General features: G+C 42.5%; 1 protein-coding gene and 1 pseudogene across 5 annotated transcripts in view; one reads left to right on the forward strand and one right to left on the reverse strand.

The window, feature by feature from the left end:
• Nucleotides 1-15,179, forward strand: part of Grik4 (glutamate receptor, ionotropic, kainate 4) — a 368,414-nt gene that overhangs the window by 174,192 nt on the left and 179,043 nt on the right. The gene's annotated exons all lie outside the window — the stretch shown is intronic.
• LOC102008208 lies at nt 12,825-13,925 on the reverse strand (annotated as a pseudogene).

The raw sequence follows: 15,179 nt of genomic DNA on the forward strand, positions 1-15,179 counted from the left end.
GCCGCCATTCCTCCCTTTTGTGCTTGTTGCTTTTGCTGTGTTCTGCCGCCATGAGCTGTAGCCATCTGCCATGTGCCACTGTGCCTTGTAACCAGCCAAGTATGGACTAAAACCTCCACAAACTGTAAGCAAAATAAACCTTTCCTTCCTTAATTTTGGGCGTCAGGTATTTTGTTCCAACAAGAGAGAAAAGTAACTAAGACAATAGCTTAAGATTAACTCAACCACAAGAGGAATCCATGCATTCAGGAGACCCAGTGAACACAAGATGTACACGGCTTCTGGCAGAAGAGCTCAGCACATTGTTTTATAGTAAACATTTTTATAAGTAGAAGGCATACACTCTAGAATAATGACCTGAAATTTTAGTAGATTCATAAACCAGTACCATAATCGTTTATTATCATAATCACTGTATGTACATAGTTGTGTGTGCTCTGCCTTCATGTGACTGGCAGTGCAGTGAGCTCAGTTATACCAGCATCAATACAAATGTGTGAGCAATGTGTTCGCTGTGACATCACAAGGGCTACAGAGTCACTAGTTGCAGGAACTTTTCTACTCTGTTGTAATTTTATGGGACCTCCATAGTACTGCTGTGTGTTGTTAACGGAAATGTCTTAATGATGCATAACTGTGGCTGCTTTCGTTTCCACAAAAATCGATGCTCCTCAAGTGCATGATGCATGAAGACATTGAATTTGTCCACTCTGCATCCTGTTACTTAGCACGGCATTGGCATGTGGCAGAAACCAGTGGATGATGAATGTCTTTTTGATGGGCAGGAGCGGGAAAGTGTTGGCATGAGGCAGGATTGGACACACACTGAACTTCCAGAGACAGCAGGTTGGCTGACCAGGAGAGAAAACAAGAGCAGATAAATGCATTTGGAGGATTAAAGACTCACTTTGTATATATCCCTATGTTTTATAGACAGGGATGAGATGAAAGTAAATTTAAATAAAGACTTTAGTCTGTATTTAATGATGCCGTTATTAGGCTGCACTTGGCAATGCGCCCCTGACATAAAGTTTTAACATCGGCCTTTCGAGCACTAAATTACCTTTTGGATCTGCCAGCTCTAATGATAAATAAAGTGAAAGTTGACATCATTACTATCAGATTCATGGAGTGGGTTAACATTTGGTAAATTTAGCCAGTTCTGGATGCTGAGAAATGAAGGTTTGGGTGGAGAATCTGAGGCAGAACTTCCTTTGCGGCCATGTTCATTACATAGATTCCATGAGCACCTGCTTTAAATCAATGGGATCTCAGCTCCCTCCACATTCCTAAACCGGGACAGGGTATGGATACCTTTGCTTAGCTCAAGCAGCTCTAAAGTACTAGACTATGAGGAGGAAGGGGTGGGAAGAAGAAGCGACTCAGAAGAGGGAGTATGAGATGCTTTTGTGACTCAAGAAGATCAAGAAAGAGTGACTGTTACAGATTCTGGGAGTATTCTGCATCTCAGGTCCTTTCTGTCTCTGGGATCCCTGGGAACCTTGGCCAGTGGTGAGTGCTAGTTTGGTGGGAGAGATGCACCAAGACCTCATCTGTGTGTGCCTTTAAGAGTGAGGGGAAGGGCTTCAAGAAAGGAGTGATTCCCTGATACAGTTCTTCCCTTGTCCAGTGGGGCAGAAAGTTCTCTGACAGACAGGAGGGACAGCTCCCCTTGGAGGAAGTAGTATGTATGTAGGCCTCATGTAAGCCAGGAGGAAGAAGCAGGAGAGACACCTTCAAGTCCCTTCTCTCCTCATCCTGAAAAGCCTGTGCATAGTGAGTTAGTCAGGACCCAGGCAAAGTGCAGCTGAGTGGGTTGGTCTGTGGAGAAGTGAAAAGGAGTATATTGGGCAAGTAATAAGCTGACTGCCAGCCTAGGGTGTGGAAACCCGGATGTCCTGTGTTGTCATCTAGACTATTTGTGAACAAAGAAGTGGCTGCATTTTCCAAGTAATAAGAACCTGGGCTCAGAAGCCACATTGATCCAGATTTTATTTTAGTGATGAAATTGATCGGGTGACTTAAAGACTCTGTTTTCTTTACCATCATCTGTAAAATAATAATAGTAATACCCACCATATGTGGCAGAACATGCTGATTTTCCTTCTCGCTGTAAATCTTGAAAGTGGACCCTTCCTCAAATCAAATACTTGCTTCTCTCTTTCCCTCTTTGTTTCCTTTTTCCAGCTAGCCAGTTTGCAATGTTTTTAGCACATAAAAGTTGACTTACTGTACAGAACATGATATACTAGACAGTGTTGGTAGAAGAGGAAAAGATCTGATTTTTTAGTTCTAATCCCTCAACACATCGTTCTGTGTCCTTGAGATGTTATAGGCTGCCAAATACTAATCTATAAAATGGGAATGATACTATTTCACTATTATATTCTATGGAAAAATACAAGTAAAATGTATGAAAGTCTTTTGCAAACTGTAAAACAATACATTTTAAATTGTAAAATTATTTTAATTGTTAAAAATTACACAAAAAATTTGCCATCTTGTTGTAAGTGTGCAATTCAGTACTATTAAATACATTTATGTTGTGCTACTATCACCACCCCACCATCTTACATTGAAAAACTGAAACACTGTACCACTGAGGATAACTTCCCATTGCTCCTATCCCCATGCCTCTGAAAACCACTATCTTACTATCTCTAGAATTTGTCTGTTTTATATCCATTATATAAGTAGACTCACACAACATTTGTCATTTTGAGACTGGATTATTTCACTTAGTATAATGATCTCAAGATTCATCCATGTTTTAGCATGTGTCAAGACCTTCTCCTTTGTAACATTGTGTAATATTTCATCTGTATATATTTTGTTTGTCCATTTATTTGGTGATGGACACTGGGCTGCTCCTATTTTTTTACTTTTATGACTAATTCTGCCATTAACATGGATGAACCTTGAGATCATTATGTTGAGTGAAATAAGCCAGTCTCAAAAAGACAAATGCTGAATTATTCTACTTATATCAGTTTGAAACCCTACTTTGATTCCTTTGCGTGTGTACCCATAGATGATATTGCTGGGTCATATAGTAATTCTGATTTTTTTAGGCACCACTGTACTGTTCTTCATAGTGCCTGTACCATTTGACAGTCCTACCAGCAATGCAAGTCTTCTAATCCTCCATTTCCTTCCCAACATTTTTTATTTTCTGGTTTTTGTTTGTTTTTATTTTTGGTGTTCGTTTGTTTTGATGTTTCTTTGTAATAGCTATCCTAATGGGTATGATATGAAGACACATTACTAGTCACTTATCTAGGAAACTGATTTAATGATAGTTTACCTTCAAAGCAGAAAAAGAAGAGAGACTTTAGTTCTAAAGTCTAAACTTTAGTTTAGAGTTCTAAGTTCTAAAGTCAGAGTTGTCAGTTTGGGTCCCATCCTGGAAGAAGTCATGGTTTGGAAGTAGGGCTGAGGCTGTCACAGTGTGTACTCTGAAGGTCAGAGGATGGTAACATCTCCCCAACAGTATCTGGTATGATCCTTTGACGGAGTGAGGTCCGTGTGTCTGAGGGGTCACTGCAGGAATATGTGAGAGTCAGCTTTTTAACCAGTTCTTGAAGACTAGGATTTCAGAACACAGTGATTACAGGCACGGAGGATGGGGAAGCGAGGTGGGCCACGGAAACAGTATGACTGAAGATTCCTCTCCAAAGACTGTTCATAGAATGCTACTCCAGTGTAGGCCCTGGGCTAGTAGTGTGAACAGCTCCTGAGAACTTGTGAGGGATGGGCCCCACTCCAAACCAAGCTGTGGGTGTGGGTCTGGTAATCTGTGTTTTAACAAGCATCATGGGTGATTCTGGTAGTCAGGATAGTAGAGAGCCCAAGCTGACTAAGCCACGAGGGTGAGGACTGGAAAGTTTGGGTTATGTTTATAGCCTCCAGTGACCACCCATGGTGATTGGAATATGATTAAACTTCTTGCCATGGCCCCTGAGATCATGTGACCTCCATTTTACCCTCAGTCAGTATGCTCCAGATGGTGAAATCCAAGTGCTATTCCTTCAACGTGGAGATTCTTCTTTCTTCATGGCTTCTTCCCCTTCATCAGTCACGTCTCAGCATAGATGGTGCCTCTCTGGAGACAGGCCTTTTTTAACACCTTCCATCATTTACTTCATTGACACTATTTTCACTTTCTAGTTCTTCTTGCTCTCTGGAATTACTCTGTATCTTCTCTTTATCTGATTCTCATCTGCCTTACCGAACGCTTATGCTTAAGAGTCTAAGACCTTTGAGCCTGGGTCTCCTGTGCTGTTCACCATTCTTATTTCCAGTGCTTGAAGCAAAGCCTGGCACACAGTTGGCGGCCAGTATTACTATTATTATTTTTATTCAGTGGACAATGAGATGGTTTGAAGTGGTGGTGAGTAGTGATGCCACCCAAGAGGTGCTGTGTGGGTGGGCTCTTCTGTGGCTGCCTGGCAGAAGTAAGATGATGGCTGTTGGGAGTGAGAGTGGAGTGTGTGATGTGAGAAATGCCTGGCCCGGTGGTCCTCTGCTGGAGCAGCCCCATCCCGAAACCCTACCGCATCTCCAGGGCCATTCAGCAATGTCTGAAGGCATTTTGAGTTGTCACAACTGGGGAAGGTGCTACTGGCATCTAGTGGTTAGAGTCCAGGGATGCTGCTCAACTTTCTACAATGCTCAGAACAACCTTCTACAACAAATTATCTGGCCCCAAATAGCAATAGTATCAAGGTCAAACAACCTTGCTGTGAAATAGGGTGGCATTTGTGGAAATAAAAAGAAAAACCTGAGAGAATATTTTCTAATCATCAGAAAAAGCTTAGGTCCCTATCTGTGCCACAGTTGTGACTGTAAGTCTCTTCGGCAGCAGAGACAGAAGACCTCATGAATGGGAAACTCCTCTGAGAATATGTGTGCACATCGGGAGCATCAGGGCTGTTTCTTTATCTCCCTGTGTCTCTCTCAGTGCCTGTCTCAAGCTCTGTCTTGCTGGTTCTATAGTGCTTTGTCCTCCACCCCTTTTCCCCCAGTTCCTCTCCTTTCCTTCACCTTTCCCATTTCCTCTGGTTTTTGTCTTCCTTTCTCCCTCTGCACCTTCTCTTTTTGTCTCACTCATTTAACTGCCTACTATGAAGATTTGAAGTTTAGTGGGTTTATGGTCTCGGTCCTTAATTTTTAAAGTGGGTAATTGCGTGGTCTGTACTAAATTAAATTTACTAGCTTTTTACTTCTACGGCATATGGTATCTGAATGGGGCTGCTTTTTATCCCCTGCAGTTAGTGCTCTTTCTCTTCCCTTGTCCCTCTGAACATTTTGAATATTCTGACAAGAGTCAGCTTAGCATTCTTTCAGCTAATAGCCTTCAGGAAACTCAGCCAGTCAAGGGTCAGCAGTCACAGGTCCGCCTAAGGCTGCCCTGAAAGGAAGGCCAAGACCTGGTCTGCTGTGTTCTCATGAAGAAGATTGGCAGATACAACCTTCATCCCTACCCGAGACTCCTTCCGCCTCTCCTTGGGCTAACTTTATGGGCCCAAGGTGAAAAATGTCTGTTGCTCTTGGAGTTGGCACCCTCACTGTCTCCCCTTCCCTACAGAAATGACTTCCAAGGATAGCACCGAGCACCTGTGGACACCAGGAGTCACTTACAAGTCAGGTTAATTTCAAGGAAAAATATGATGTGTACTATAGGATTCTGAGAGGCATTTGTTTTGGTGAAGTGCCACAAAAGATTTGAAATCTCTAAAGACTACAGGGAGGCAATGAAGTCCTGGGGATAAGGAGACAGGGTACCAATCCAGATTCTAAATGCGAGCTCCTTGAAGACTTTGCTTGTCTTCTGGGTGCTTGGAATAGTTGCTGTCACCACCCCCATCAGAAATCATAATTACAATGGGAGCTAAAAGTTAGACAAATTTTGTTGATATAAATCTCTTCCCCTCCACCTTTGGAAAAGGGAAAAAGAGAAAGTATAACAGATTATCTGAATATTTTTCAAATGAATGAACACATGAATATTCTAGTCTTGTTGCATTGAATGTACCTACCTTAGACTCTAAACCCCAGTGTCTTCTTGGATGAATATTCCCTGCCCTATTCTGGCTTTTTCCTTGGGTAAAAATGAATAAAAGATCCATTACTTGTGCTTTGATCTCCTGGGAAAGCAACAGATAATTCCAAGGTGGAAACAATCAAAGTAAGAGCCCTTCAGATTTTTCTAGCCATCTTCTTGCAAAGAGCTCAAAGCAGTTCTAATCTGTAATTTTCTCTTGCTTACCCTTCCCCCAGAAAGGAAGAGAGGTTAGCATCACCCAAATTTAGCAGTCCTCAGGTTCCCAATTTAATTGCCATTTCTGATCAGGAGTGACAGGGTCCTGTATTGTGAACTGTAGTGGGCGTAACACTCATTTATTCAGAGCTACGGTTTAGGTGTATGGCTTAAGGTCTTCCCTGGAATGAGGAGGTGACTGATGTGATGGTGATGTGACATGGTGGTGATGTGACATGGTGTGATGGGTGGGTCACAACACAGTGGAGAGTGGTGCCAGCTCAGAGGTGAGTGGGTCTTTGGAATGGCACCTTCAAGATGCCCACCTGGGTTCACTTTTGGGTGTCTGCTCAACGCAGAGCTTGTGATCTCTTCTTTAGCTCCCCACCCCCATCTCCCCAAATAGTCTGGCAGTCATTGAGAGCAGACCTAAGGCTACTTTATGGCTTCATGTCTTTGTGTCATGTATTCCCAGATGCATCTACCCCCACTACCACCTGGTATGAGATCGGCACTCAATAAATGTTCACCAGGTTGAATTACCACAGTGAAGCTGATCTGGACCCAGTCTCCTCTGGAGTTAAAAGGCAAACCTTGCCTGCCATCCTTGTGCCTGTAAACTCATTAAAGCTCCTAGCAGCCTCTATCCCTCTGCGTCCCTTCTGCCTTTCATTCCTTTCTATCCCACAACTCGGCCAGAAGGCTGTCACTAGCAGCCATTAGACAAGACAAACGGGTCACTCTAGCTCGCTGTTCCTCCCCCAGCCTGGCTCTGTGTGCAGTGAGCCGTAAGTGTGGATACACTGGGCACTGCACACCACCCTCATGCATCCAGGCTGTCTGAGCTGCATATTGGAGCCTCCCACACACATAATGAGGTTGAGGTGGGCTCTGTGACCACAGGTAGAAGAGGACACATGGGGACAGTCTCCCCAAAAAGAAAACTTGGGGGTAAGTGGAGAGATCCAGGGTGAGGAAGGACCAGTTTAACAAATTTAAGTGGGAATATCAACCAGATATACAGAGACCTTACAAAGTAGATATAATGGGTGGTTATGTCCAGGACTGTACTCATAATTTTTTCCAGGGGTCATGTCCTTTATTTAACTGTGGGAGTGTAGACAATGAAGGTGAGCCATGCTGTGAAAGTCCAGCCATGAACTTACGTCAGGATGAATCTCTGAGCTACTTTGAAAGGCACACATGCCTTACATGTGCCCGGCTCTGCGCCGAGATGGCCAGGGCTGCTAATGACAGGAGATACGGCTCCCATACTCAAAGTGTTCCCAGTTTAGGTGACTTTGCAACCTGGGGCAGCTTCAGTTGTCCAGTCGCCCTTGCTGCTCTTCACTGTACCCAGACCGCACTTCCTGTCCTTGCCACCCGTCTGGCCCTTGCAGCAGGTACACAGAGCCCCCATTCAGCTGAGGTGTCATGCCCACCACACACATTCTTGCAGGGGCATGCAGGGAGAGTGTTTTCCTTCCGCCTGTCTCCAGAGGGAACTGTTTGCTCAGAAGAGTGGCAGTCACATCACCATAGGTCCTTGGTGCAACTTCGCATCACTTTCCGCCTGTCATTACCTATTAGAAGTCCCCACTCCCCTTGTACCTTCCAGCATCATGAAAGGATGGACTCAGATCCTCACCTTTCTCTCACCCTACCTGGCCCCGTCATCCTCAGGCCCATGGACACATCCTACTAGTGCCATTGCTTTGAGGGTACTTGGTTTTTTCTCTCTGCCAACCTTTTCTCGCGCTCCATGTCACTGTCACAGCCAAACCATGGGTCATGGCATCCCTTGCTTCTCTGCTTCTTAAAACTTGTATTTTCAAACCCCATGATCTGTAAACAGCATCCTGTCTGTCCAGCTCTGGGCACCTTGCTTCTATGTCCCCTGTACTTATGCATACCTTATGCCCCACGCCTCATACTCCCCACCTTCGTCTCTTCTGGGTCTGACCCATTAGACAGCCTTTTCTGGGCTTCACACCCTTTCATGGCCATAACCACAGCCCCAGCACAGTCCTGGTGGCACCTTCAGCTCCCCATCCCTTGTCTTGCCCACGCACTTGATGGCCTCCTGCTTTTGAAAGAGAGCACACCCACACCCACTCACCTTCCTTTGATCTGGGTCTGGAGACACACCAGCATCTTTTCATTCCAGTTGGGCCTGGTGGCTGGAAATACATTTACATATCAGAGCAGCTATATCAAGCTCTGCAACTGAAGTCACCTACCTTGTCATTGTCACTGTCACTGTAGAAGATAAAGACTTTGCTTTTCCTTAAAGAAAACAGAAGCTGTCCTGCTCATCCTAACTTAACTCTCCCCACCCCGCACCAAGCGCTTACTCTCAGTGGTGTCTATTAGTCTGAGTTAGACTTGCACTACCCGGAGGTGACTACAATCTGCTGAGCCCTTAAAGTGGAGGTAGTCTGATTGGATGTGTTTTAAATGTAGAATATACACTAGAGCTTGAAGTTTTAGTATAAAAACTAATATAAATACATTAGTGATTTTTGTATTGTTTAAGTGTTGACATAATACTATTTGGAAGTTTTGGTTTAATTCTCCACATTTCTTTTGACCTTTTTCAGTGTGGCTAATAGAACATTTAAAAAGACTACACGGTTTGCATTCTCTTTCTGCTGGACAGCAGTGAGTTGAGATGTAGGTTGAGCCACTCTAACAGAGAGACCTGAAAACAGCCAAAGTAGAAGTGCATTTCTTGCACACATAAGATAGAGTAAGTGGTAGCCTAGGGACAGGGAGTGACAAGCAGTATTGTCATCATCAGTGTGTGCCTTCCATATGTTCCTGTTGCCACCATTTCCAACCAGTAAAGCAAGAGAAGGGCAAAGTCTAAGGCTCTCAATGATCAAGGTGTTCTTTCACTTTCAGTCACAATTTGTGAGCCCAAATTCAGCCATGGCTTTCATGAGTTTGGGGGATGCTTGCAAATTTAATATATGGCTGGAAACCCATGCATCCAGTTAAACTTAGGGTGCTGTACCATGAACAGGAATGAAAGGAGAAAGATTCCGGGGTTTGCATTGCCTCATCCCCTCCTGCCCTGCCATCTTAGAGGTGCCGTCCCTGCTGTCCTCCTGGGTGGACCTGGACCTGTGCTCTGGGCTTTCTCTAAGTCTTCCTTTTTACCAGGTTTATTCAGAGCATGCCCCTCTCTTCTGACATGATGAGCTCCCCTTCCTCACTGGCTCCTCCTTCTGAGCCACTCCCCTTGGAATCTAGGAGCTCTTCTTGGATAGGGTGCCTCACTATCTACTGTCCTAGTCATGTTCCTTGCCTTCTAAAACAGCTGCTTACCTCTCTCTTCTTTGCTCACTCACTCTTCTGCCTGATGTCATCGAAGCACTATCTACCTCTCTGCTAACGTTCCCAAGGACCTTCTGACTGCCAGGTTTCCTAGAAAGTCCTCAATGTTTATTTTATTTGACTTCTGTCCTCCTTAGATTCCCTGGCCTAACTCTACTTCTCAGTCTCTTCCCTACACGATCCCGAAGCCTTGAATCTCCAGGAGTTTAGCCTTGTTCCTGCTGTCCCCTGCTCTCCATCCAATGCTGAATCCAGATTGTTATTAAGCCCTCACTGCAAGCATTCACAGATCTCTCTTTAGCCTGGATGGTTTCTTAGAAAGCTAAGGCAGTAATTTTGCCTATTACAAAATAGTATGCCTCAAATACAATGAGTAATATACCAAAATCATCATTTTTGCCCTTCTCCAAAAATGGAAAGGAGCACCTCTCATCTCTATCACCTTTATTCTTTATCTCAAGCAGTGATCTTGTCCTCTAAATGTAAGAGAAGCCAGGAGCCATCTCATCTCAATCTCATCCTCTGCAGGCTGCATCTGTTGACTTCAACTCATCAATGACGCTCAGATCTGCCCCGTGTCTTTGTTCCTCCTTGCCCTGCACTTCACTACCTACCTCACTTTTCTTTCCTAGGCTATTAAATGAGCCCCCAGGGAGCTCCCAGTTCATATTTCTACTCTCTCTCCAGTGTATGTGCAAGAGTGATAGCTCTAAAAGGCAAACCTTATGATGTCATGGCCCGTTGAAAGCCTTTTAGTTGTCCCTCATCATCTTCAGGATACTGACTGAATCCCCTAGCAAGTCACACAAAGTCTTCCTTGCTCTGGCTCCTGTCCTCCTCTAATATCCTCTGCCAGTCACCCTATGCTTCCCTGCACCTTGAGGGCTCTGCGTGTGATACACACTTGGCACTTTACTTCCCTGGGACACTCACTGGCTTCTTTCAAGGCTGCCTCTTGTGTACTCAAACATATGTTAAAATGTATGATAAATGTATGAAGGCAAATGCATGAAGGCTAATTTACCTGCTACCCTGGAGAATTTGCTTTTCCTTTGTCCATGAGTCCTTAAAATTTTATGATTCTCTCTTGGGAACCACTTGCTTCATTGGACAGTAATACCAGGCTCCCTCCTCTACCCCTAGGATATCCTTGAGAACAAGTGTCTTTCTTGCTTGGGATTTTCCAGCACACAAACACCTGATTCATGGCTGGAGCATAAGATGTTATCATTATTGATACCATATTGATTGTGGCTATTTGTTTATGTGGCGATATCTTCTTCTGTATACTTTGAAAGCATGAATACATTTTATCCCTTTCTATATATTTAGTGCCTTGATTAAGCTAGGTTGTTAATAGGTATTGGATAAATTAATAAGGGAAGATGGAATGAATAAATGAACTGCGTGTTTCATTTACAAAGTTCAGGATTAAGTTCTAAATGAATGGTACAGACAACAAATGCTTTGGAGGATTTAAGAAGGGTAAAATCCACGGAGCTAGAGCAGTTCGGTTCTTGCCTGGGTTTAGGGTGGAAGAGAAACATGAGAATGGAGTGTTATTTATGTAGGACTCAGATATGGCTACAGAAGAGGTGAAAAATTTCCAGGAAAAAGGAGCAACCTGGGTAAAAAAAAATACAGTAAAGCAACATGCTCTGTTTAGTGTTCAGCAAGGATAACTTAGATGTAGCCAAGTGGCCATAGTATTCGGTAAAATGTGAGCCTGGAAAGGAACCCAAGTGTAGAAGGTCTACAGGCTGGGCAGGTAGATCTGCAGTGAGGAGGAGCTACATTGGTATGAGAGCAGCTGAGGCAGGAGACAGGCTAATAAAATGAAGTAGAAGAGAAGAGGTGGAAGCATGGGGAACAGAAAGCAAGCAGTGAGTGAGAAGTAGCCCCCTAGCATCCTTGATGATGGAGCAGATGGAGTGGTGGAGAGATGGGGTGAGGGCAACTCCCACCAGAGGGTTACATGTGGGCAGTTGTGCTATTCATTGAAGCTGGGGAAGTTAGAGCCCCTGATTCTATAAAAAAGATAATTTGTTTGGGACATAGAGTTTGGAAAGACTTCCAAGGGGACATTTCCTAGTAGCAGTCAGAAATAGGAGTTAGGTGATTGGATGAAAATTGGACCTGGAGATAGGGATTTGGGCATTATCTGCTTGGAGCTGATAGTTGAGAAGTACTGAGTTATTTAAGGGAATGATAGTGAAGAGCGGGTGGACTGAGGACTAGGTCTGGAATGTGAGATTTGGAGAACACTCATAACTAGGCTTATGTAGATGTAGAAGAAGCAGGAGAAGAGTTAAGGAAAAATCTGGGCATATGAGTGTTCTAATTCTGTATCCTCACCAACACTTGGTGCACCCAAGGCTTTAATTGCAGCCATTCTAATAGGTTTGTAGTGATGTCTCATTGTGATTGCACTTTGCATTTCCCCAGTGACTAACGATGTTCAGCAGGTGTTCCACATGCTTATTTGCCACCCACCTATATAACATTTTAAAATTAGCACCAAACTTTCATATTTAAGTCAATTTTGGGGGAAAAAATACCATTAAGAACTTCTCTGTAGGGGCTGGAGATTTAGCTCAGCGGCAAAAGCGCCTGCCTGGCAAGTGCAAGGTTGTGAGTTCGGTTCCCGGTACCAGAGGAAAAAAAAAAAAAAAAAAAGAACTTCTCTGTAGAACAAAATAATGATGTTCATTCCTCCATACATCTAAATTTACAGTTGTTCAACTTCGTTGAAGATAACAATATGTAGTATAACAACCATTGTTAATTTCCTATCATCTTGCTTTGAAATTTTGTATCATTTTTATTGTTTTTGTGTTGTTTTGTTTTTATCTTTGTTGTTATTTTGCTTTCCTTTCTCTTTAAAATAAAAAAATAAATTTACAGTTGTTCAGTACCAAAACAAATAAAATCAAAAACAGAAAACCCCATTTAGAAATAAAAATAATAAAAATCAAATCCTAAGAAGTCAGTGCATTTCAGAATCTTTGCTGTGCTGTTTTTTTTGTCCTTCAATTGACTTTTTAAAAAATAACATATATGTGTATATATATATATTCATTCCATGTGTTTTTAAAGTGAAAGATAATAATTTTAAAAAGAGAAAACTTTAAGGAATCCATGATCGATTATCTAGCTTGTTTTGATGTTGTGTAGAGCATATGGAGGAAGGCTGTTTGCAGCACACATGATTAGGGGATATTCATGTTCAAGATTTTGATTTCTTGCAAACAGCATAAAATAGCCACAATCCCAAGTTTTAATGGGTACATATGATCTCCTTTGAGGATTGCATAGGACACTGCAGGTCTCTGCGCCATTCTTCATAGAGCAAGGGGACTTTGTTAAATTGACACAGCTCCCTTATGGAAAATATTTCCCATCCTGTTTTGATACTTTCATCGAGAGATCAAGAGTCAGCCTGAGACATGGAGATTGGAACAACTGTCAAGTCATTAGTCACATAATTAAACGCTTTTCCTTCTTTGGCATGCCTCTTTAGTCCTGGAATACATACTTTATAAGAACCCGAAAGCAGTCTCCTTTAAAGTTGTCCAAGACATCACCATAAATTCTTTGCATATATTTCTTAAATCCACCGATTATCACTTGATCGTTATCTACCACAGTGACCATCTTTGGTTTCACTTTGACCATTTTACTTAATATCTGCCTCCCAGAATCAGGACATCTTTGCCAGTGTAATCTTCTTTGCTGTTGCTCATTATGAATTCAGGGACAGGCCAAATCATTCAGCCAAATTAACATCCCCACTAAGGCTAAGAATGTTTCCAAACTGTATAGAATTTTAATGTTCTGATAAGGTAAATCTTCATTTTACACCACTTTATAGTCAACCAGGAGCCTGTCGGCAGTGGGCCATAATCTGTCACTGGCCCCTTCTCAAACTAGAGGTGGTCCTGATTCAACTCTTTCATCCTCCTGCTTTGTTCAAAAGGCTGTCAATTTCTTCTTTGCACTAAACATCACCATTGTAGCTCTGAAGGTCCAGCAACACCAATCCATGTGGATAAATTCTCAAATTGGCAAAACTGCCATTTTTGTTTATGTTGGTTGCTTAGTAGTCATGGCCCTGCGAGGTGTGCACTCACTCCACCATCCTCTGCTCCTGGAAAATGGGCTAGAGACCTTTTAGAATGGTCTCTCCATCAGCTTAGGCACTAAGCCTGAAGCTGAGTTTTCTATGCCTTACCTGGGAAAGGCCATCATGGGAGATCAGGGTGATCTGGTGGGAGCTTGATTGGTTGGTGTCAGGCTGTGGGTGTTGGGGAGTAATTGAATTATCCATTTGAATCTTTTGCTCATTGTGTTGGTTAGTTTTCTCTCATTGCTGAGGCAAAATACATGACACCCAAACTTAAGAAAAGTTTATTTAGCTCACAGTTTGTCGAGGTTTCTGTCCATACTTTGCTGGCTCCAAGGCAAGTGTGGCACATGGCAGAGGGCAGCAGTTCATGCAGAAGAAGATAGCAAAAGCAACAAGAGCAAAAGGAGAGGAGGGGCAGCAAGCAGCCTCTTTCCTTCCCTTACACTGTATGCAAACTACCCACCCTGGCGGGTAGGTGTAGCATTCGCCAATAAATCAATCATAAAAGTTCTAGAAGCTAACTCCATGACTGCATGAGGCTTTGGGGGGACATCCAAGCACAAACCATAACACTCATTTAACAAATGTAAGTTATTTTCGTATTGAATCTTAATATGTTCTTGCTAGCTCAAACCACTGGTGGTCCATGCATGACTGTCCCATTGGGCAGCTTGTATCACCCAATGGGATTGTCCTATGGGATAGTCATGCATGTACCACCTGTAGTTCAGAGCTTCTTGGCAGTGGGGACATACGAATTACAGCCCCATCGTGAAATGTTAAAAGTTCTTTGTGTATCCCATGTGTAAACATTGTATTGTCTCCCTAGTGTGAGAAGCTGAACAAATAAATAAGATCCAAACTGTACAATAAACATTGTGAAATGAGAAGAAACTGTTCAAAAAGGAAAGAGAAACTCAGATGGGGGAAAGGAAAAAAGGAAGGGAAAAGGAATTAATATCTATCTATATCAATATGGATAGATAGATATGATAGTTAAGAGAGTTACAGTACTAATTTCTCTTAGTTAATTGAAAAGAAAGGTTTGTGCTAATATTGCTTGGACTCTGCCTATATCTTGTACTCTGAGTAACTACTTTAAAGATAACAATATGCTATGTATTGACCACTGTTACTCTTCTATTATCTTCTTTAGAAATAGTTCTTTTTTTTCTTTAAAAAATAAAATTTTTTAAAAGTTCTTTGTGTATTCTGGATTCAAGAACCTTTATCTACTATTTGCCCTGTGTGTAAGATTCTCCCCATTTGTTTTATTTTTTTTTTTTAAAAGAGTAGAGGAAGGATAACATAATAATAGGGGGGACTTACCAAATTACAGACAAAATGGTAGGAAATTATCAATGGTTATTGTTTTACATATTGTTATCTACAAAATAGTTTCTCAGGAAAACAAACAGACAAATAATAGTGAGTTAGAGACAAAAGAGGTAGGAG

This window comes from Chinchilla lanigera, unplaced genomic scaffold, assembly GCF_000276665.1.
Source record: "Chinchilla lanigera isolate Chin_1 unplaced genomic scaffold, ChiLan1.0 scaffold00011, whole genome shotgun sequence".
NCBI classification, from domain to species: domain Eukaryota; kingdom Metazoa; phylum Chordata; class Mammalia; order Rodentia; family Chinchillidae; genus Chinchilla; species Chinchilla lanigera.